Source organism: Typopeltis vanoorti, chromosome 4, assembly GCF_054136105.1.
Source record: "Typopeltis vanoorti isolate ZY-2024b chromosome 4, IOZ_Tvanoo_1.0, whole genome shotgun sequence".
NCBI lineage: Eukaryota > Metazoa > Arthropoda > Arachnida > Uropygi > Thelyphonidae > Typopeltis > Typopeltis vanoorti.
In genome coordinates, this window is record NC_143552.1 from 119,322,703 (window position 1) to 119,344,846 (window position 22,144).

The 22,144-nt window shown below is 33.5% G+C and overlaps 1 non-coding gene across 1 annotated transcript; it reads left to right on the plus strand.

Annotated features, from left to right (window-relative positions):
• Window positions 1–3,701: 3,701 nt before the first annotated feature.
• On the plus strand, window positions 3,702–3,773 carry TRNAG-UCC (transfer RNA glycine (anticodon UCC)). The gene has a single exon. It is a non-coding gene; the product is annotated as a tRNA-Gly (tRNA).
• Window positions 3,774–22,144: the final 18,371 nt, after the last annotated feature.

Genomic DNA, 22,144 nt, shown 5'->3' on the forward strand with positions numbered 1-22,144 from the left:
ATATGGTATAATTTCTCTCTTCGTTAAGAACCAGCTTTTCCTTTTTTTTTTTTTTTTATGTCGGTGCCCTCTCTAATGGCTCAAAGAATTTCTGTACTTCTTTATTACTAATACTTTTAGTGGGATGACTGTAGACACAAATAAGTCGCATTTTGAAATTTCTCCACAGCATTGTACTTAAAATAGCTTACCATTCAAGAAGCTAATTTTCATGCTTAGTGTTGAATCATTAATAAATAAGTGATCATCTACTTATTATTAGAAGTAGTCTTGCTTATTATTGCCTAAATAAATCATCTTATGATTATTAATTAGTAGTATCTCAACGGTTTTAGTCTTCTTTTCTTCGATAACACTAATTATGTTGACATGGTATTTCTATAATTCTTTTTGCTAGTTCTACCCTTTCTCCATTTTGATACCTTTTCCGTTGATGGTGTTAGTATTCGATTCTACTGTTCGAAGATGTTCCAGTATCTAAAGTTTTCACTGTTGACTGTACTTCCCTGATAAAAGTAGAGCGACCCTGTTTAACTCATGGCAAACACTTCTTGAGCAGACTGTTATGCAGACACAATCCATATACTCTATTATTATTATTATTATTATTATTACTTGACACCTCCAAGAAATCCTTGACTCATCCGCTCCACACACACGCACAACGCCATTAATATTTATTTATTGAGTGATCTGTTATTTACGTGTGTATTTGAACCGATTTGTATTGTATGCTGGATGAAACATCCAAGTTTCCCGGAGGGGAAAAAAATCCCTGTAACTTCCGTATGAGATCAGCCAACTCATCTTCAGTTGAAAAAAAAAAAAAAACATATAAATCGAACTCAGGTTATGTTTTTAGTGATTTACTGAAATTATTGTTATTTACAGTATTTGAATGCAAGTTCAACAGTTGACGAGATTTTTTTAAAATATATTTTGCGAAAGCAATGATATCCGCAAAAAACAAGTGTGGAAATGATCGGAATCGTAAAAATAATAATAATAAAAAGGTGTGTTTTTCAATAACATTTTTGCATGGTAATGTCATTCATTATCTCCTCAAATGAACCTGTAATCTGTTCGCTGAATCGAGACAGGGGATGAAAACAAAGACAAGCAGTAAATCACGTGTTAGCTGTAATGTGATTCGTCACTTATTCCCTCACTAGATGGATGGGATAATACCCAATCAGAGTGGAGTGTTTTGAGTTATCTGCGATTGTATTTGTATGATTGTATTTGTTTACACCCACTGTTTTCGATTCGATGAATCCAGTGAATTTTAGATTAAAATCGATTTGGATCAAGTACTGTTGATAGCTTAATGCAAAATTATAATGTAAAATGTTCTCCGTAGTACTGTCTCGATTTAAACCAGAATTGAAACATCTCGGCATCTTCCCAAATCGGAATAAAAATCCATAGACTCGACGACAATATAGAAGGCAGAAATTCTACGGTTTTTATCCATCTTTTTGTCACTGGTAGACACAGAGTTTGATCTACAAGTTGATTATTGTACAGAATTACAAGGAAATTCTTCTACTGCATGCTGTTTTCCATAGATAGAAATCAATGAAGAATATTATTCATTTCTTCAGAAGAGTTTGCGATCTAAATTGTGTCAAAAATGAAATTTGTCTGTTCCGTCACTTCCTCTCTGCCTAGAGCTATTTGTATGAAAATAAACAAAGCTATACAGTGAAATTCCTGCAAGCAATTTCTGAACCAATGAAAAAAACACTGAAGAAATGTCTAACTAAATCCATGTCATGAGTTCTTGTGACGTTAATCTTTTCAAGTTCTTTCTTAGAAGAGGCGTTTGCACCAAAACACATACACAGTATACAGGTAACCCTCGTATAACGCGGTTTCAATATAACGCGGTCTAAAATTGTAGTAACCCTTGTTGAACGCGTTACTTATACAACACGGTTCCGATAAAAACACGGTCTACAAATTGTAGTAACCCTTTATCTTTTCATATGTTTTTCACTGCGCGACTTAAAAATCAAATTTTATCTTCGTTAAATTTGTGTCCGCCTGTATCCCGCATGTAATTATAAGTAGCGAATTTATATTAGGGGAAATACCCTTTAGCACGCCTGTACCTCAGTTGCTTACATATAAAACGTTTATTGTTGAAAATTGTCCTCGTTTCTGCCAGGAAAGTGCATTAAAAATCATAAGCGTGTTCATCTCAAGCTGAGCACTTTATTTTCTGGTGAGTTACATACAATATGTAATGCTTACTTAATGGCCACAAACTGCAACGAAAGGGAAAAACCAACATTGAAAACAAAATTAATTTCTCTCGAAGAAAAATATTCAAAATCTTGGATCGGTTGAAAAATGGAGAAAAACCAGGAGTTTTTGCAGGGACTTTGAATTTAAATGAATCAACAATTCGAACAATCAAAAAAAAAAAAAAATGAACCTAAAATCCGAGAAAGTGTTTATTGCTGGGTCAACGATAAGTGCAAAGCGCGTTGCTCGTGTACGCGATATTCTAATGGCAAAATGGAGAAATCTTTAATGATTTGGATAGAAGATTGCACCTCAAAAGAAAATTCCTATGGATGGAAATCTTATTAAACAAAAAACTCTCAAAGTTTATAATGCAGACCAGGTGTTCAATGCGGATGAATCCGGGTTATATTGGAAAAAAAGTGCAAAAACGCACCTATATTTCGAAAAATGAAAGATCAGCTCCTGGATTCAAAGTTTCTAAAGATAGAATTACTCTACTGTTTTGTAGTGATGCATCAGGTGATTACACGACAAAACCAGTGTTTATTAACAAATCCTCATGCTATGAAAGATTAAAATATGCACTATTTTATTTTGCCTAAAACATTTATGCATTATGTGCAATGAAGTTTAAGTACAATTTATAATTTTTTTACTTTTATGCTATGTATTTGTTTCATAGTTTATATGTTTTCTTAACTTACACGAATTACCTGAATTAAATAAAAATATATTTTTGTTAGATATGTCATTGTTGTTTATATAATTTAAAAAAAAACGCGGAACATAACCCTACTTTTTTCTATGCGATCTGAGACTCGCATAACGCGATTTATATAACGCGGCATTTCTGTGGAACCTAACATCCGCGTTATACGAGGGTCACCTGCACTCAAACACGTTGGGAGGGAGGGATGCAAAATATTCGTTATGAAAGTATGAGGGAAAAAAGTTATCGAGATTGCTGATTATTATAATAAACTAACCCAAGTTTGAAAGTATAGTTCAAAAAAAAAAAATAATGAAACAAGTAACTCCTTTGTAATTATTTGCTTCTCAATCTTTATAACCACACCATTTTCTAAATATCTTAAAAATGACTAAATACCTGTTTCTTTTAAGTTACAGTGCTACGCAATATTTCTGAAAAGCTTTCAAGTTTAAGTAAACTTAAAGTTGGTTGGGTTTCTTTAAAAACGGAATGAAAAAAAAAAAAGGAATGAGTATAATAGAAGAAAAGCGAATGGAACCTTAGGGAAGATTTTAAAAAATCAAGTTTGTTTTTCTGTAAGATATTGGATAATAAATTTTGAAGAATTGGGCAATGAGGTTGTATCTTTTGAATAAGAAAAAAATTATATATTGTTACAAACAATTACCATTTGTTAGTGCATATATATCCTTATTGGTAAAGATGAAATATAATACTATCAAACAATAGTAATTGAGCGACGGTGGTATAGTGGTTAGCATAGCTGCCTTCCAAGCAGTTGACCCGGGTTCGATTCCCGGCCGTCGCAGGGATTTTTTTTTCCCCTACTTCATTATTAATTATGCAGGATCTTGTATCAATTCAATGAAACTTTCGCCTGTGGGAATAATGTAAAATATAAAGATATTTTCTAGATTATTTTTTATTTTATTAAAGTTTGCAATTGCTTATATTCATAATATACATTACTTATTCCAGTGCTATATTGACCTACTTGTAGTTTATGATTTTCGTTCAGGGGTGGGTATTAAAATCTTATTTGTGACTAATTATTTCTTCTATGAGATCACGAAAAAAACGAAGTAAATAATAATAACACTTCTTGCATTTACATGCAAAATACGCATGTAAATACAAGAATTGTTATTATTATTTACATCTTAAAAGCTCAGCGTTGGTTTGTGTCATTCTTAATTCGAAAATCTAAACAGAAGAAGGGCTACTGATCAATGGACCTATTATTGAAGAACCTTGACCGACTACATAAATAAATCACGCCACAGGAAAATGCTTCATGACTTATATTCATATTTTTACTTAAACAGGCAAGAAAAACATTAAAATAAAATATAAATAAATACAAGATATAAATAATATACCATATTTATCGTGTTATAAAAAATCAATTATGGCGATGATCGTTAAGTAATGTTTCCGTCATTTTTATTATTTTTAGTAATAGAAAAACAACATCAATAAAAAAAAAAACATTATTTCCATTTTTATTGACTTTATGATTGAATTTAAATGCATCAAATCAGAACTAAACGAAGGGGTTGTTGTCAGTCGTTTGATATATTTGTTTATGTATTTAACTTATCAAGATATGTTTTTATTTTTGAGATCCTAACGAAACAAATAATTTTTATTTCATTATTCGTTTGATCTCATGAAATTCGCCTACGCAAAATTAAAAATAACTCGAGATTTTATTCTTAGTGGAAGACTTGTCGCCGATTGATTGATTGCATTTAGTGTATCAAATAGTGCTATAATGATTTAAAAAATGATGTTGATCATTACGAATGTATCTGATCGGAATAAATAAATATCTGGGTTGAATTTAGCGAGGTTTATCTAGTTCTAGGGGGTTAAAGTTTCTAACATTTCTTCTCCACCCCTAAACTTAATTGGGTGAAGTTCATTTTATTCGCCAGCCAACTTTGGCAGCAGCAAAAACTGTTGCATGAAATAAGGCGGTAGATTTTGTTCCATTCTTAACGTAAATAAATACTGAATTGATGAGAAACACACGCCACTTACACAACAGTGATTTTTGTCTGCGCGACACTTGTAGTGTTTAAAGACACGGAAGTGTTGGCGCCGTTTGGGGAAACATTTCATTTGGTATTCGCCGAAGTTCGTAATATAAGTAAAAAAAAAAAAAAAGAAAGAAAAAAGAAAGAGAGAAAAAAAAAAAGAAAGAAAAAAGAAGTAGATATTAATGTAGACTGTTTCTTCTACTCCCCCCCCCCCACTAACAACGAATGGTGATCTAGGATTGTTCAAAGGAAAGGAAGAGAAGCGAATAAGTGAAAAAGCTTGAATAAAATCCATTATATTGAGTTCTCTGATGCGTTGTCACCATGAAGAGCAATGTCCGATGGAGGTGGACTGACCACGTATTCATCCACCTGATCTAATGATAGCCTTCTGTACGATGACAGGTTTAACCTTCTAGCAATGCAGGTAATAGCTATTATTACCAACACATACGCGACCTCTAGCGGTAGTTTTCTAGTAAAGAGTTTAATACCAAAGATACGAAATCTCGCAACAATGGGAGAATTGTATTTCACTGCAAGGGAGAACATTAAAAGTCTTGATGTATTCTCTGTCTCTCTCTCTCTCTCTCTCTCTCTCTCTCTTTTGCAAATCTCCTACATTACTTCGTTTAGCTAGCTTTTTCTTCCCTGAAAGGCAATTTTATGCATATTCCAGAAATATTTTTTTTTTATTAATGAAAAAAAAATATTGTAAAATTAATTTTACAATATATATATATATAAATATATATATACTGAATATATATATATATATTGTAAAACTTCATTTTCTTGTTTCCTAAAAAGAGATTTTCTTCTTATTAGTAATTAAGCAGAAACCTTTATTTATTCGAATTATTGATTCTGTTTCATCATAAAGATCATCAACCCCTTTCTCGTTGTTTGACACCATAAAGTTCAACGATAAATAATAAGCTATTCTCATCCAGTTTTTTAAAAACCCTAATTCTTTTAGCAAATCCACCAGATTTCATCATATTGTGTCTCATTAATCCGGGCATCAAAATAAACAAAATTATGATCGAGTGTAGTATTTCTTTTGTACACAAGCGAGATTTAATGGAAAGATTTAATGGTACCACACAGCGATAGGTATAGTCTTTTATGATGCAATATATCTGAGATTTATACAGAATTAATAGCTATTCAGAAGAAATTCTTTTAAAGTAATTTTTTTTAAGAAGTGGAGTAAGCTCGGATCAACTTGTGTTTATGCTACGGAAAAACTGGAGATTAATGCTTTGCCAAATAGAGCAGTCTAATCCTGTGTAGCGATTATGGTATTCTGGTATTCTTGTAAGTGAGAAAATCAGAAAGAAGGAAAGATTATTTTGGAGATAAACAAGACTGTATTGAGTATGTTGGTAGCGAAGTTAACGTTGTTGGAAGGTAGTTTAACGATAGAAGTTTCTGGGAAGCTGGCAGTAGACATTCCAGTGTTTAATTTTTTTTACCTTCTTTTTATTACAGTATAACATTTTTCAACAAGAAAGAAGAGTTATCTTACGCAAAACTGTAGACGAGATTAACTGGAAACTGATCGAGATATTTTCATGCCAGACTTTTTATTCCACTTCCGCTAGCCTGGAGATAATTTCTTGTTTTTTATTTATTTTTATAATTTCGAAACGGAGACCTCATAGGTTCGATTTTAAATCTTCGAGAACTTTTCCCAGTCTTTTTGTTTGTTTTCTTGTAGCATTTCAAAGTGAGTCGATCTTTAGATAAGCAAGAATGGCTGTCTGACGAGAAGAAGGGTTTTAATTCCAGAACGCAGCAAAATCGAGTAGAGCACACACACACCAAATATCTACAAATATTTATATAAACACGATTCAAAATTAGTTAACATCACCTCTGATCTAGCACGTTGTGGTACTGCACTACCTCGCGATGGTAAGAGGTGGATGTCGGCTTTCAACAACAACAAAAAGAAAAGTAAGGGGGGGGGTGGCGTCGTTTTCTGCTTTTGGGGAATGGAAAACTTAAAGAGCTTCACTCTCATTTTACTAGGTTGGATCATTTTCACTTCCGTATTGCTTAAATAGAAAAATGAAATCTAACCTTTTAATTATTAAACACCCATACCACACTGTTTATTTATTTATTAACCTAAATAATTTAATTGTACGTCTTTTCACATTACTTAGTAAACAGTGTAATATTAATTATTCACTGGGAGATGCTTGTTATTTCAGCTTTGGAATAAATATTTAATATCAATTTTTATAGTTAAATAGAAACTTTTAAATAGCATAATCTGTTTCAATTGGTAGCTAATTGTCAAGTGGTCGCATTACAATGGTACGTCAGTATTCTTTCATTGTTCAGTACATCCAATTACCCTGGCGCATGCTTTAAAATTTTAATGCAATACAGTATTACCACAAATTATTGATAAAACGGATTTTTTTTTTTTTTTTTTTTGTTGTTTTGCAAAGATTGGTGAGTCAAAGGATTAGCATAGTGTTTTTATTATTCTTTATAAACTATAGATTCGATTATAATTATCTTTTCTTTTATTATTTCTTGATGAAATAAAAATGTTTCGGGGTAGCATTTTGCTATATATAAGGTCATTAGAATTGCTGTACTTGCAAGTTATATTAAGTTGTATTACTGTAGATCAGGTTATACTTTGAACAGCTTTGAACACTATTCCCTCGGTTTAGTTTACATTAATGTAGTTTTGGTTCACTTAATGAGATCGAACCTGGTTCAACTCAGTTCAATCCGATCTATTCTAAAACATTCTCTATGGATGTGGCAGAGATATTCCTCCCATAGACTCGACTTTTCATTTTCGTAAAACAGAGCGACTTGCTGGAGAACATAGACAACTAAGAAATTCGACGATTTCGCTTTATTGAATGTTTTACCAACTTATGAAAAAAATGTACAGTGATATATAATGGAACAACAAATTAATGAATCTTACCTAATCGGACTTAATTTAATGGTGCATCATTTAACCTAACCTAAAACAGCTTTGAACAACCGTTACTGTTTGCACCTTCGCAGTATGATACAACAAAATCCACTATCACAAACTATCAAAATCTGAAAAACTTTCTTTGTTTCGTTTGTTTCTAAGGTTCATTTTTTACGTCATTTCCACTCAAGAAACCAATGGTAAGTCAGTGTTGTGAATTGATTAAGGATTACACTGTTCCAGAGTCCAAACATTTTACTTTGTTAAGCCAATTCAGGTCTCCAATAAGCAGTATGTTTCAACCGGCGACAAAACTCGTCCATTCTCTAAAGGATTTCACAAACGTCCATACCACAGTGGGATTCGAACCCAAAAATGAAGACTTTGTTTACTGTCGGCAAACTACTTCCTGTTTGGAGATTCGTACTGGATCGACGGAATCGAGGGAGAGAGCCACAAAAAAGTAAAGAAATAAACTACATTTTAATGAAAGATAATACTTTACCCTAACATGAATTCATATTGATTTCGTCATCATCATCAACTGTTCTACCAGACAGTTAAGAATCCACGACCTTCCAAATATCCTTGGATTTCTTAACCGTAATTCGAATATAAAGTGGTTAGCATTATGCATATAAGTATTCTTTGTCTGAAAATCGTCTGTGTGTGTGGGGGGGGGGGGATGTTCTACTGTTAGGTTTGCTTGGTTGTGAGACAAAAAAACTGGAGTTTCCGGAGGGGAAAACCCTACCATCGGTTTTCCGAGGTAAAACAAGATGGACGAATGTCCATATGCTCGGTAGAGCGTGTAGCGTGATTCGTCACTCCATAACTGCTTTCCAAGCTTCTACGTCTCAATGCTCTTTGCATAACCACCACTGAAGACGACGCTGCGTGTTGGTTTGGGTAATGTGAGGCTTGCATATTGCAGTCCTACCATATGAGACCGGCTAACTCACCTCTTGTTGAAAAGCCCTGATAAAGGTTCTACTTTTCTTAGATGGGAATAGAACCCATCTGTTTCCCGTAGTGATTTCGACAAGTGTGGAAATTTGAATATGGAAACAAAATAATATTGAGAACATATGAACTGTGCAATTCAATATATCCTGCTTGGAAAGAAGTCAAGAGACACAAATAGCCATGGCGGCGACCTTCATAAGATGTAGGACCTCCTTTCACTACAATGACTGCAGCAATCCTAGGGGTATATTTTTTACAAGTGTACGACAGCGATCAATGAGAATTTCGGACCATTCTTCTTATAGGCATGTAATTAGGTCCTGGACTGTTGTGGGGGCGGACGTTCCTTGACCTCACCCGATTGTCCAGTTCATCTCTCAGATGTTCAATAGGATTGCGATCAGGGCTCTGTGGAAGGCAGTCAAGTGTGGTGACACAGGAAAAGTAGGAAGCATTCAGATACCGCTCGGAATTCAATGTTAGTGGCACCACAGAGGTCCAAGATCAAACTATCATCACACTGCCACCTCCGAATTTCATAGCTGGGGTTATGCACTCTGGTAAGAGACGTTCACCGGGTATCCGCCACTCCCACATTCGTCCATCTGCTCGGTAGCGAGTGTAGCGTGATTCGTCACTCCATAACTGCTTTCCAAGCTTCTACGTCCCAATGCTCTTTGCACCACCACTGAAAACGAAGAGTGTGTTGGTTTGGGTAATGTGAGGCTTGCATATTGCAGTTCTACCATGGAAAACCCATGTTGTGAGCTTCGGCTCTGAATGTTTCTGTGCAGAGTCGTGTTGCAGTCGATGCCCCGAAACTCGACATTCAACGTCTCGATGGACAAATTGCGGTTTTGACATATTATCATTCGTAGCACCCTACAGTCACGTTCCGTGAGCGTGGTGGTCGTCCACTGCAGTTGACTCCCTGCGCTTCTATCTCAGTATGGTATCATCTGAATGTTGACCTGGGATTGCCCAATTTGCCAAACAAATAGGCCTGCAACATGGCATCCTATCACAACGCCTCTTCCAAACTTCAGTTCCCTTCTCATAGCCATTTCACCAGTGTTAACAGTTGCACTCATTTAGGAGCATCATATTTCTCCAATTTATACCAGCTACACACACGTAACTCGTTATATGGCACAATGCACTTGTCCTTGGGGGGGGGGGGGCTTTTTTCCTTCCAAGCAGTGTATAAACGCGTGTGCTTATCTTCTGCTTAGTTCATGAACTATTTTATCCAACTTAGATAAAATGCATTTAACTGCTATAGCTTCAGGCTTTTCAAGTTCTAAGGGATGTAATGTTTAATTCCAAGAAAAAAAGTAGATTTTGTTTAAATAAAGGTAGATTTCTGCTTGACGAAATTTCTGCTTTACAAAAGATAAATTTGCATTTAATAAGCCACATCGGTAGAAGATTTAAGACGGCTTATCATGATAACTCTTGAATGCTTTTCATTCAGATTTGCCTCCTATTTTGTTTATATTACTGTGATTACGATAGTGAAAAACATTGATTAATATTTACGCAAGAGGTTACATAAATATAAAACGTCATTTATAAAGTATATCCTTTTGGTTACATATTAATTTATTCGAATACTAGCATTGTAGCAAAGAAGAAGTTTTTATCGATACTAATGATTACGTGTATTAGGGATCTTCGAAAATCATGGAGCGATCGCGTGACTTGAACCTAATTATGAGAACGCTACGGCGAATACGTGACACACACTTGCGCGAAGCGGCTTCATGGACGAAACCATTATAAGGAGAATCTAGATGCAAAGTGCATAAAACTGCGCTGATCAATATTTTACTATCATGAGTTGATTTGTAGTTAAACATGAAAATAGCCTTCCTCCAAGGACTGCTATAGAAATATTTTATTAGAAGGTGGATACGAGAGAGAGAGAGAGAGAGCTAAATACCTCAAGATTAAGATTAGCTATACTTTAAATTTAGATCGGAAATAGTTTTGTTTGTCGCTTGATTCTTTATTAATTTTTCTCAAAGGTCAAAGGTGTCCTTAATTTATGCATCAAGATCCAAGCAAAAGACCTGAAAGCTTAAAATATAAACCATATAAATAAATAAAGGAAAGCCTGCATGTTCTCTATGGAGCTAGATTTGCAAAAGAAAGACCATTATAAGTTCGATTGCGATCACTGACTGACAAAGACTTTAAACATTTTTAAAGTCTTTCTCAGTCGATTTTTGGACAGATAAGAAAACTGTTTCTCCACGACGAAACCCGGATGTTTGATGATGCATCTTAGCTGACTTGGGCTTTAAAGCACACACACAAAGCTACTTACAAATAAATAGATGCTAGTTAGGATTAAGGAAATCTCCTGTTATCTAGTATGTTTTGCGAATATATACTCAACCTCAATGGTGGGGCAAGATGAACACTGGCTTGCTACCAATTTTCACAGAAGTTAGGACTGAAAGAGTGCAACCTACTTCCTTGGAAAAATGAAAATACTTTAAAAGATTTATATCTAATAGAAAGCGACATATATTATCTGGCCTATACCCACATTATATTTTACATAATTTATATAGTGGACTATATAGTAAAAAAATCCTCCATAGCCTTTTATTTCACAAAGGGATTTGGCAAAGTTCATTTAGCCCTCGTTAACGATTTGAAGATAGGTGGGGCAACTGCATCTTTCAGACAAAATCGACTTGGACCAATTACCAGACTTCGTTGATAATTGGTCCAAGCTATCAGTGAAAGAGAACTTTCGGGACAGAGAAAGTACAACAGATAATTGTCACCATTCCATCCATAGCTCTAAAGCCTAACACTGTATTATTGTTTGTAATAATGTGAGTTATATAATCGATTGTTTTGATATGCAGGGTTAAACCCCGAGTTTCCAAGATGGAAAAACCCTTCTTGCCAAAAATCGACTAACTCAGGAACAGGCCAAAGAACAGCCTGAAAACAGTTTCTCTAGTCAGCAACTAGAATCGAACCTATAATGGCCTTTCTTCAGGTAGTCTAGTGCAATGGAAGAAACGCTATTTTCATAGGGCTATACAGACATGATTATACAATAAATATGTTACAGAGCATAACAGCTATGTGCTTAATGATAATGTTTGTCTTTATTGGACATTGCTTTGGCAAATGTTCTCAGTCAGATTATATCCAATAACTTTGACTAAAAGTATCAAATTTTGGCTGTTTTGGATCATTGGTGTTAAAATACTAAAGATTCAATAACCTGCATGTTTGAAATTACTATCAAAATTCGAAAACCATTTCACTACTTGTTTTTCTTTTAACAAATACAAGAAGTTGTGAAAGAAACCGGAACGCATATGTAATTAGCAGCCATTTAAGTAAACATATCTGTTTTTAAATAAATGGAAACTTCATCTTTCTTTTCAATAATAGGTTAGTAAATTTCTGTGGTTTTAGTTATTATTATTATTATTATTATTATTATTATTATTATTATTATTATTATTATTATTATTTCTTAACACCTCCAAGGAGTCTGAGGACTCGTCGAGGGAGGACACCCACTCTACAACCATACATCTCCACCACTCCATCCCCCAACTACACCGAACCTCCACTATTATCATCTACATCAACGTCATCTATTGTCCACCACCACCACTAGTATTTTTTTGTCTGTATGTGTGTGTTCTAAAGGGCCGATTTGTCTGTGAAAAAACCCGAGTGTTCAGGAAAAAAAAACCTTGCTATTAAATAAAGTTTATTTAAATTACATAAGACTTCAGATGTACCGAACTGCAGCCAACATTATGGTTGGCTATAATTGAGTACTGTAATTTAGTTCCAGATGCTTTTTTTTTTTTTTTGCGTTTATTATTTTGAGTTGAGTTTGGGATTTAAGATGTATACCATTATATGAGTTACTTCGTAATTTTCTTACCAAGACTATGCTCTTCAATTAAACTCTAAATTTTTACACACACACACACACAAATTTTGCTTTTGAGCGTAAAAGTTTATTCAATCGCTTATATATGTGCTTGAGGGTAAAGAAAACGGAATTCTGTTGCAAAAAAAAAAAAAAAATGAATATGAAAAGATTGTTCAATTGGTTTGAATTGTGTATGGATGTTGACCAGCAGCTACTAGCAGTGTTACAGGCTTAAAGATAAGTAAAAGAATGACAGCGGCATGTTCGTCAGAACAGCGTCTATCAAAATACGTATAGAAAAGGCACAGAAACACGTATGTGAGAAAGTGACTGGAGTAAGCGTCAGAGAGAAGGATCACGTTTACTCTCTCTCTCTCTCTCTCTCTCTCTCTCTCTCTGGATTGTAAAAATATGGCACTCACATATCATATTTTTAAAATGCTATGCTTAATTCCATGTTTCATAGAAATTAAGGCATTTTTTTAGATAAAAAATACATTTTTATATTAGATCGGCATCTGAAAAGATTTAAAAAAATCATCATCATAACGCTAATTACGGGTATAGACTATATTGGTCTGTTCCGGTCTCATTATCCATCCAATATCCTTTATTGAGATCTACCCTGCCTTCTCTTTCCAATTGGCTTATATTTTAATATCTGTTTAGGATATTTATATTTCAGTATTTGTTTAAGATATCGGGTGTTGGCCATTCGGTTTACATGTTCTATCCATTTTTGTTTATAGTTTAGTTTTTCTTCTATTGATTTTGTGTTTAGTTCTTTTAAAATGTCTTCGTTCCTTTTGTTGATTTAATAATGTGTATTTTGCAGTCCTTCTCATAAATCTCATTTCACTTGTTTTTATTCTTTGTTTGTCTTGTTTGTTTATTGTCCACATTTCACTGCCGTGTAATAATGTGGGCACTGCTAAAGTATTGTATATTTTCAAGCGTGTTTCTTTTTGTACTATATGAGTGTTCTATTTATCAGGCCTATAATCTGTAAAAATGTTGAAGTTTTTAATTTTATATCTTTTTCTCTTTCATATGATATTTCACATCCAAGATCAGGAACGCGACAAGGGTTTTTGTCGCCCGAGTGCAACCGTTTATCGGCCGCCCCTTAATATTATATTAGTTAAATTTTACGATGTAGGATATACCAAGAAATGAATATTATTACTATTAATGATTATACTGCGTTGTATAATCCATATTAGATATTAGTTACATAAAATAAATATTTGATATTTGTTTCTTGTTGCCCTATCAATGTTGTCGCCCGGGTGTGGTGCACCCTTTGCACCCTCGAGTTGGCGCGGCCCTGTCCAAGATAAACGAAAGTATTTATCTGTTCTATTATTTTATTATTAATAACTATTTTGCTTCTAACTGGAGTTTGTCCACAAAATGCCATTGTTTTAGTTGTATTATAGTAGAATTTAAAAAAAAAATCTACTATAATGTTTAAATTATATATTGCTCTTTGTAAATGTCTTCCTTATCTGATATTATTACCTGATCATCTGCAAATAATAGCGTGTTTATTTTGTTATTCCGAGAAATTTCTATACCTTGATTGTTTAAGGTGTTCCACTGTATTAATATTTCATTAATGTAAATATTGAAAAGTGTTGGAGACAGAGGGCATCCCTGTCTTACTCCTTGGTTTATAGATTGTTTTTCAGACAACTTTTCATTTATTTTTATTTTTATTTCATTATCTTTATATATATTCAATACTGTAATATATCAAACAGTGTATATCTTTTTACTTTGTCAAATGCTTTTTCGTAATCTATAAACAAAAGATGAGTTTCCAAATGATATTAAAAAAAAATTAAGTTAAAAATTCTGAAAGCTACTAAACATGAACACAATCCAATTACTGGTTTATCTTAGAATTTCAATTTTATAATGTGGATATTTTACTAATTATTAAAATTACGTTATTAGTAATTTTAATAATTCTAAATTTTATTTATTAGTAAATACTATTACTGTCGTTACTAATTATTACAATTATTAAGGTGATGGACAACACAATTGCATTTTTTTACGAATAGTTTAAAATATTTTATTTAAATTAACTTATCAAAATAAATCATTCCTATTTATCGCGCTGGTGGTCGCTGCAAGTCGTAAACACTGCGCATGCATTTCCAATAAGCCGTAGTGTGTCGTTTGCTATGGCATCATGCTAAGAAGGTTTCGTTAGGTAACAACCAGTATTAAATCTTATACGTTATTAGTAATTTTAATAATTATTAAATTTTATTTATTATTAAGTATTATTACTATTGTATTGTCCATCAAAGTGATGGACAATACAATTGCATTTTTTTACGAATAGTTTAAAATATTTTATTTAAATTAACTTATCAAAATAAATCCTTCCTATTTATCGCGCTAGTGGTCGCTGCAAGATGTAAACACTGCGCATGCATTTCCAATAAGCCGTAGCGTGTCGTTTGCTATGGCATCATGCTAAGAACGTTTCGTTAGGTAACAACCAGTATTAAATCTCGCGAGATTAAAAATAGCGTGCGTCCACGCAAGTTATCATGAGCTTCAAGTTTGAGAACAAATTTGGTTTTAAGTAATTCATTCATGCGACTGAAGTACTACTTTACAGGAAGGTGATGTTAGAAATCTAATTTTCTCTCTTAGCTTTAATAACTGTTAAAACTGTCAGTGGAGTGTGCTTTATTTCTTCATTCGTTACATGAATCGGGCATTATGCATTTTTCGTTTGGCAAGTCAAACCAGTCATACGTGACAGACAGGTTGTCCGTCAAGTAAGCTACCAGTTTCGTTCGCTATGTGTTACGGCATAGCTACAATTTGTGCACTACTACTATGAGGCCAAGGTAGCATTTCTTGTCAGTCGTCTGCTGTGATTAATACCGGCGTCTTCTGGAATCTCTCGTCTGCCAACAGTGGCAGGAACCGAAGAACATGATGATAGCTTGACGGAGAGAAAGAGAGAGGGAGTAAAGGAGACTTCTTCCGCGAGTGCGTTCTTCCGTGACACCTCTTTGTGAAGTGGTGTATACCCTCATGGGCGCTCTCATAAATTTTGTCTATCTCCATTTCACAGAACATACTGAATTCTCCTGGTACTTGCCGTGTGTTGCAGGGAACTAACCTCCCGGAACGCTTCAGATTTGCTTTGTCGGGCAACATATGTGCACGAAAACACACCTCCCAGTAGATAAGATGCAACGTGATATTTGATAACTGCTATTATAGTCATTCCCCTGCTGTAATTATCGTTAATCTCCGTAATAAAGATTTCTACACTCAGGTTTTTTTTTATTATTATTTATTTATAGCACTTACCAAATACGTTGGGGATTAGTTTTAAAAAAAATGCAATCAGAAAGAGATGACATAAATATACACATGCATAGTAATTTTAATTATCTGTGGTAATTACTTGAAAAATTTCTGTTTTTCTTGTTGTATCTAAAAAGGAGTGGATTATCATAAAAACAAATATTAAATGCCATCATGAAAGCAAACGAAGTAAACTCAGTTTGACTTAAAAGAATTTTTTCTGTGTTCCAATATTCAAATTTTGTATATTTTTGTTGTTGTTATTATTTTTTTTCCCGTATAACTTTTCTGCAAGTAATTTCCCGAGAGGAAGTTAGCTGAAATATTAATCTAGACGAATTTTCTCCCTCCCTTCCTCCTCTGTTGGAATACATTTATCTGAGATGATTATAAGCGAAACAAATGAATCTGAAATATATAAACTGAAACATAAAAGTATGATTTATAACGGAGAAATATAATAAGAAAAATACGAGGTCTGTTGAGTGCAGAAAGAATAAGATTTCATACTTTTGTCTCTTAACACTTTGTCTATCGTTTCTGCCAAAGCTATTCTTGAACTTCGGATGTCAAAAGTACTTTGCTTTTGTCCTGCACGCGCGCGCGCGCGCGCACACACACACACACACACAAGTGTCTTTTGGTAATAGTCAAAAGTGGTTGTTGTCAAGATATCGAAAAGCATTTTGATACCCGCGCCAAAACACTTCTTGTTGTCGATTTAGTAGTTTGCTACTTGCAGTGTTATTCCGTTTTTTTAGCCAAAACATTTTCTATGCTAGTGGACTCTGTAGCTTGGCTATACACATTAGGCTCAGATTTTCGGTTAACAAACATTCGTATCCAGTGGAAATTCCAGTGTCTTCAATTATCTTATAGTTAATCATCGATCGAACTCAGTTGCGCATTTTCTACATACTTTCGTCATTTCGCGACAATTATGGTCTCCAGGGCTTGATCATTTTCTGTCGAGATTCTTTTCTTTAGTGTTACGCTCAATGATCTATCAAAGGCCAAATAACTTGGCTTCTTAGAAACCTTCTTATGATAGGGCGGTTCATCCTGTTTGCATTATCTATTAAATGCATGTGTTCTTCTGACCATTTGTCTGTTTTGCGGGATGTAAAATTCCAATTTCCAGAAAACCTTCGTATGAAACCAGCTAACTCACCTTCAGTTGGAAAAAGTTAAAGATATCCTAAAGGATTTGAACACGGCTCTTTTTAGCCGGAGGGCATCGATGGAACTACTCAGGCTTGTGCACCTCCCATAGTGGTACCTTTCTGTGCAGTTTTCAGTAAAACTCAGACGTTTCACTTTAGCCGTTTTGCACATTTTAAAACAAAATTTAATACAAACATTACTTTTTACTTTCACGTATCAGCTTATTCTTATTCAAGATCAGCTTGTTCTTACCACAGCAGCCTGTAGCTTAACGTTTAAACTTGCTTGACATTTGGACTGTCATAAATAAGTAGTGTGTTGTCATCGAAATATATATTCAATCCGTACTTTTTGAGCAGGAAATATTAACTTAATACACCCATAAAAATAATGATTTCTACTTCTCTATTTTTCGCTTTTGCCGAGTCCCAAGAAATTACTTTTTGATTTTTTTTCCCTATAAATTATAGAAAACATTCCCTGAAAGATTTCACGTCTCAAATTGGATAAAATAAACGGTATACATTTTGCACAAATCAAAAAATATAAATACATAACACGTTTATTTTCATTATAGATTTTTAAACTTTTTTTTTTGTTGAGATAATGAATTAAATAATATTTTATAGAAGGGTATTGCCGAATATCTTTTCCAATCACTGAATGGCAACACTGCGAAGTCCCCGTTGAGAGCAGTAGGCTCGTAATCGGGCAAGTTTAGTGTTTATTTAAAAAAAAAAAAAATTAAACAGTTGATATTAAATTCAAAATAACCCAAACAACGAGATCAATACTACCTGCTGTTTTACTCAATATCTCATATTGCCATTAACTAAGTATCATTTTTTCCCTCCCTGAGATAAAACCCAATGCTACATCATAACAGCACATTACGTGGGCACCAATTTTATAACTTGAGCACCTAAGGAATAGGATGCTCCTTCATGAAAGACAATAATGCTCCTTAATTGAGAGTAAATCCAAACACAACCGTTAAAATATATTTCTTTTTCAAACCTTACCAGCTCTGCTATAGTTCTTCCTTTTAAGCTACCTTTTTTTATTATTATTATTCGAAAAGCCCCACAAAGCATTTAAAATTAAACACAAAATTGCACTCAAAAAAAGTTCGCTTCTTTAAAAATATTTATCAAGATTATTGTGTTAAAGTAGCTTAATCGGATAAACGTTTCACAGAAAAAAGTATTTAAATATTAACAGAGTAAACGGTGAAATGGCACTTTAGGATTTTATGATGAAAACAAGATTTGAAATGTTTTTTTAAGCATGCGATCTGCATTAGAGGAATTAAAATATATCGATGCGATCAATACTTAATTTCGGTTGTTTAATTTTTAAGGGGATTTTATCCAGATTGTGCAATATAAACAAACGGGAGAAAAACTTATTTAGATTTGCAATTTTGAATGGGATTAGATGATGTTGTGTTCAATGACAAGAGAAATAGGGATATTTTAAAGTAGGAAGTGGAAACCCAAGAGAAATGGTAAATATTTTTGTTCCTTCTTATAAAAAGCAGGTTTTTGTGGTCCATTCTTCAGAACAGAATTTTTCTAATCCGTTCCCCATTACATTTAACTTGCATCAAGTGTCTAATTTGTATCGTCAAGTTTATACGCGGTCTTTGCCAGAAAAACTGGAAAGATTAATCATAACTCCCATGTCTGTCTATGAACATTCCTAATATTGATACATAAATATATAAGTAATATTCATCTTCAACCCATCTGTACCTTAGGACGGGTAGAGCCCCCTGATTGGAGGTTAAGGCGAATTAATGTATCCAGCACGCTACTGCTCTACCGCATCCTCTAAGGGCAAAGTGTTTTTGACTGTAGATTTGCGTGTTCACGCAGCCGGTTTGTCTGTTTTGAGGGAGGAAAAAACCCGAATTTCCGAAAGGAAAAACTCTCTCCCTATGTACGAGACCGGTTAACTCACTATTTGATTGAAAAGATCCGATAAAGTTCCTCATGTTATAGATGGGATTTGAATGTGGGTGTTTCCAACGAACAGACTTGTCTACACCGAGTTACAGAGATCCATAGTAATAATAGGAATGTCTACAAATAATTTTGTTTAAGAATTACATTCGTTTGTGTTATTATCAAGTCGAGTCTTGCATTCATCTTAAATGTAGACTATCTTGCTTAAACTCAGTAAAATCACGTTGTCCTCCTTATCATATCATTTCTTTTGAACATGCCAGTCTTCCATTAAGTTTATTAAAAACAGTGTTTCTAAAAAATGTTCAAGAGGCTTTTTTCATTAGAAAAAAATCTTTAATCTTTTTTTTTTTTTTTCCTTTCTTCATTTCCAACTATGTGAACTTTTTGCAGGATCGACAGAAATCTTTTCAGAGTATTTTTGTTGTTCATATAATGTTTTGGAGATCACAGAATTAAAATGAATCTTTGGAATTTTGACCGTTAATATCAAAAAATGCATAAAACATAATGTAGAAAGAGATCAAAGAATCCACAGTTTAAAAAAAATTGAGGGAAAAAAAAACTTTTCATTTGTTGCTGGGCCAATGAAAAAAAATTTTGTTTGTATATTTTTATTAAAAACGTGTTTGTATATTTTTTTTTAGTTGAAATTATGAAGTATGAAATGGAAATATGAATTATTTCATATTTCCATTTAGCATAGAGAAAAATGTCGGGACCCAAAAAATAGTCATTGGTTGATTGCTTTTTTAAAATTAATTATTTTTTTTCTCCTAAGTCCATCAACCTTTTTTGATCTTTGTGTGCCTTTCTTCTCTCACTTTAAAACATTGACAGGATTTATATTTTAAATATATTTTATATGAAGTGGTGTCTCTTGCTCGCTAATGATAGCTGATTCTCATTCACTGGAGAGAATGTAGTGGTTGATTTTCGTTTTTAATATGTCACTTCCCTGAGGGAAAAATATATAATAACTTTATATATATATTGTAGAGAGAGAGAGAGAGAGAGAGAGAGAGAGATTTTAAATACTATTCAATGATTTATATTTTTGTTATTTAAATTAGTGCAGTTAGTATACAGCATTTTTATAATATACCACTATCGTTTAATTTATTGAACAAAATAAATAAAATAAAATATTGTCATTTAAAACTAAAATGGAGTAGTAAAACCAATATAAATGAATAGCTGTACAGGTCACCACCGCACGTTACGAGGACTACCACTACTCAATGCTGATTGGTTAAAAAATGAATTTAATGCTAATTTTCTAGCTCGTACTTCCTCTCTCTGTCAGAATTAGGTTTTCTATGGTTAATTAACCCAATATTTAGCATCATAATTACTACAAGAGGAAACTTGATTTTCAGTGAGTTTGTTGTGGTTTTGTTTCTGTGGTTTATGTTCAATGAATGTGTAACCCATGGTCTTAACAGATGAGAAATAGATATAGAAATAGATGAGAGAGCCGTTTCCAATACCTTAATTAGTTCAGAAGTGTTAGTGAGCTAGTCGAAAAGCACTTTTTGTTCTAATATTACACTGAAGAAATGGGTGGAGCAATATAGAAATTATAACGTATCAAGACATGTTTGCTACGATGCTAACTGGTGATTTGTCAAAACGTCTGTCTCTCTCTTCCATAATTTTAAGTGACTTTCACCCACAAAAGGTTGTAAACTTATAGTAAATACTTTGAATGAGCTAACAATTCTTTTTTTTTTTTTAACTTTTTACATGATCCGGAAGGCCTAATTTAGAGTTAAACAGAGCCATTTCAAGCCACTTCAGGCCTCCAGTAAGCAGACAAATGCTTTCACACACCGGGCGATGAAATTCATTCTTTACCTAAAGAAAAATTACAAACATTCGTGATCATGAGGGGATTCGAAATCTGCAGTCTGTTGATTGAAGAGCAGGCGAGTAAGCTCACTAAACCTAGTCCGTAGTTAATGGTACGTGTATGCAACTCTCAATTAGTAAGGGAGAACGCCAGTGACGGGACCCCTGTTTTAACGGACTGTTGTTATATATATATATATATATATATATATATATATAGTATACGTAGTATAGTACACGTAGCTTATATATATATATATATATATATATATATATATATATATATATATAAGGAGGTATTTGTGAAATCAGGTTAGGAATATTTGACGTGGTGTTAGTGTAATAGCTCATGCAAGTCGATTACATCACATATTCCTGCCTGCTGTATTTGAAGCAATGGTGTTGTCTGATAGAGGAAATGTTTTCGATTAACAAGTATGAGTAGTCTAGGAATTAAAGGCGAATATACGGACACCTCTATTGTGTGTCTTCTGTTAGTTTGGTTATACATGGGCAACAGAAAGTCGTAAAAAATTGTCCGTGCCCAAAGGTTGCTGAGATAATATCACAATTTTTGAATTTGCGTTTTTGCATTTAAGATACAAGCTAGAGGTACTCATAAAAGATCTTAAATGGAATATAAAATGCATTAAGAAACTTGATTCCCAAGATATATTCTCTAAATGTTCGAATTGTTGTGTCGCAAATATATCGATAGAATACGGCACAATGTGTATTAGCTGTCATCGTTTTTTTTCTCTCTCTCAAATTGCAGGAGATTTGTAAAAATCGCTCGCAGTTTTAAAAACAATGCATGCCACTCTTGGCTATATTATCTGTCCGCGTAAACTCTGCCTTCTTACAAAAGCTAACATTTTTTCATCAGCATTAATAAGAAAGAAAACAAAACGCTTTTAAGTTGGCAGACAAAATAGGATTTTTATCATTAGGTCCCTAAGGTTCGAAAAT